This window comes from Triticum dicoccoides, chromosome 2A (assembly GCF_002162155.2).
Source record: "Triticum dicoccoides isolate Atlit2015 ecotype Zavitan chromosome 2A, WEW_v2.0, whole genome shotgun sequence".
NCBI lineage: Eukaryota > Viridiplantae > Streptophyta > Magnoliopsida > Poales > Poaceae > Triticum > Triticum dicoccoides.
In genome coordinates this window covers 150267023-150270726 of record NC_041382.1, presented here as the reverse complement: position 1 = coordinate 150270726, position 3704 = coordinate 150267023, and positions in this window count along the sequence as shown.

Sequence of the window (3704 nt, the reverse complement as noted above, 5' to 3'; positions counted from 1 at the left end):
TACATAAGGGGACCTCTTCGGAAAGACTGTGTCTCGGTCATCTGTTTCTTAAACATCATGCAGTGTGAGAAATTCAACGGAGGAAATCGAGTCTTGTGGGGAAAAGTGTGCAAACCTCTGCAGAGTGTATAAACTAATCATGGTTAGCCATGTCCCCGGTTATGGACATCTTGAGTATCTAGTGCTTGAATTTCTATGTTGATCTCATCACTTTACTTAATTAACTTGTTGGGTTATTGATTATTAATTTGGGATTGAGATGGGGTTACCATTCTAAATGTTTTCAACAAACTTTGTAGTATATAAAATATAATCCTTTGTTGTAGGAAAAAACTAGCTTTTCGCAAAAAGATAACCATAGAGCCTCCACCAGCCATAAATGCATATAGTTATAGTTGTTACTTGTTCATTGCTCTTTAGGGTTATCTTTGCCAGCATATTCCATGTGCTGACCTACACAGGCTGCAACGTATTATGTTGCAGATTTTTTAGACAAAGAGTAAGGTGCGTTAGGTCGTTGTCGTGCACTCAGCTATGCCGTTGGAGTTGATGGACTCATTTAACCTCGAAGCTTCCGCTGTTATCTTATTTAGATGGCCTTCAGCCATATTATTGTATTAAGTTCTCTTTTGAGACATTCGATGAATAAGTGTGTGACTGGACTCTGTTACAAATCCTCGAGTACTGTGTGTGTCAGCATTACCGATCCAGGGATGACACTTATACATAGAGATTTGACTGTTTGAGGTCGGATCGCTACAAAATGGTATCAGAGCACACGCTGACTGTAGGACGCGACCACTACGATTGAGCCATAGGACACTCTTCTCTACTCATTTCTGACTCTTCTCCACTTTCCACTCTATAGATGGCGGACCCAAGGAACAAGTTTGCTCAACCGGATGAAGACACCCCTTTTGGACGATACCTGAAGGAAGTCACTAAGTACCTGAGCATCGGAATACCAAGCTTCACGGGGACCTACACCACCACTCTACCTGAAGAAGAGCGCTGGACAATTCGAGTACATGTTCTAGGAAGGACATTCACACCAGTTACGGAGCCCATAGAGTTTTCCTTTGACGCACCAACCCGGAGTCTAGGAAAGAGCATAGCGGCTCACATCGCCATGGGACGCATCGATGAAGTATACCACAAGGATCTTAAGGACACCATCTACCAGATATGTGGACGCCGAGATGAGCAATGGGAGATGATTTGCACCAGGAAGGAGAAGTCCATTGCAGCCTACATCCAGGAGTTAAACCAACACATTCGTCGACAGGAGAACCAGATGTGTGCCAGCATGATAGACCTGAAGAAGGTGATGACCAGGAACATGGAGCTAGAAGAGGAACTCAAGTCTACACACGATGGATATGAAGAGGAAATTGCAGTACTACTGGAGAAGAATAAAGACCTGAAGAAGAAGCTAGGAATATTCATGGGAGACCCCGCGCCAGGAGATGACGACCACCCCAAGGACTACATGATCATTGACAACACCTGCTCTGACCCCGACAGTGATGATGATTATGAAGACGAAGCTGGAGCAGATATCATGGAGTCTTCTTCCGATCAAAATTTCTAGTCGACCACCATATTATCAATAGTATTCCCCCATGTATATAGTAGTAGTCAGAGTATTTTGTAATGGTAGCTAGATCGATTGTATGCCCTTGTTTGAATTGAGTGGTGTGATATGAATGTGTTTTTCTCATGTGCATATGGGTAGTGATTTTCTCCTTAGACCTCACTCTATTCCAATCTCTCCCCTTTAAACCTACCAGATGCCTCTGAGACATGATCACGGATTTGTCTTCCCACCGGAGCTCACCCAGTTGATCCAACAACAAAATGCCTTGATGCAGCTACTAGTCCAGAACCAATGCAACATCAATAACAACCCATCGCCACCACCTCCAGTTGACAACTTAGCCCGTTTTCTGAGGTTGAATCCGTTGGTGTTTTCCAGTAGCACCGAGCCGATTGTTGCTGATGACTGGCTCCGCGGGATTGGAAGGGAGATGACCACTGCAGGTTGCACATATGCTAAGAAGGTGCATTTTGCCGCACATCAATTGGATGGACCCGCAGCCTCATGGTGGGAAAATTACACAACCACTTTTCCCATAGCCAATGTCACATGGGATCAGTTTCAACAAGCTTTCCGCACAGCCCATGTCTCAACTAGAGCAATGAACATGAAGAAGCATGAGTTTCACAACTTACGCCAGGGAAATCGTACTATGGGGCAGTACATGGATGAGTTTAGTAAGTTAGCTTGCTATGCCCCAGATGATGTGGCCACAGATGCCGCGAAGCAGGAGAAGTTTATGGAAGGGCTGAATGATGAGATGAGTATGCAGTTGATGGTAGCAACATTCACTAACTACCAGGAGTTGGTAGACATGGCCCTTATGATTGAAAGCAAACAACAACAGATAGAGAGCCACAAACGGAAGTATGGATAGGGGAAGTACAATTCTGGAGCTCAGCAAAAGCCTCGCTTTACCCCTAACTCCGGAGGTTACACCCATAACCATGGAGGCCATACTCATAATGGAGGAAGCACACATAACCACAGTGGCCCTAAGAATGGGAATGGGAATGGAGGAAGCAACAATCAGAACCGCTCCAATCCAGCAATGCCCGCTAAGAAGGACCTGAGCCATGTCACCTGCTACAAATGCGGGAAGACTGGACTACGCTAGTGATTGCTCAGAGTTGAAGAATGGTAATGGGAATGGAAACTTTGGGAAGAAGCCCAACCCTTTCACTAGAGAACAAGTGAACCACGTTAACGTGGAGGAGGTTAAAGAACAACCAGATGCAGTTATAGGTAAGTTTTTGATTAAGTCATTTACTGCAATTGTTCTTTTTGATACTAGTGCATCGCATTCATACATATCAAGGGGATTTGTGGATAAGTATAAGTTGCCCACCAAAGTTCTTAAGACACCTATGTTAGTAAGCTCACTTGGAGCGGAGTATATGGCAAGCAGAGGATGTTTTCAGGTGCCATTGACCATAGGTAGGCATGTTTTCCCCTCAGACCTAATAGTCTTGGAGTCACAAGGATTGGATGTGATACTAGGCATGGATTGACTATCAATGTATGGAGGAAATATCGATTGTTCTAGTAAGTCAATTCTACTCACCACCCTGGAGGGAAAAATGATCAAGTATGTTTCTAGGCATGCGCCAAGGAGGACCCAAGTGAATTCTCTCTCGGGAGTTGTTCAGGAAGAAGTGCCTGTTGTGAAGGATTACCCGGATGTATTTCCAGACTAATTACCAGGCATGCCGCCAGATCGGGACATAGAGTTTTTCATAGAGTTGTTGCCAGGCACCGTATCAATATCGAAGAGACCGTATCGGATGCCTGCAAATGATCTGGAGCAAATTAAGAAGCAGATTAAGGAGTTATTGGAGAAATGTTATATCCGACCCAGTTCATTACCGTGGGGAGCCCCAGTGCTCCTAGTTGAGAAGAAGGATGTATCTTTGAGAATGGTTGTTGAATTATCGGACTTTGAATGAAGTGACGATCAAGAACAAGTACCCACTACCGATGATCAATGATCTGTTTGACCAATTGCAAGGAGCTAAAGCATTCCCCAAGATCGATCTTCGATCAGGATACCACCAGTTGAAGATCCGAGAACAGGATATACCTAAGACAACTTTTACCACAAGGTATG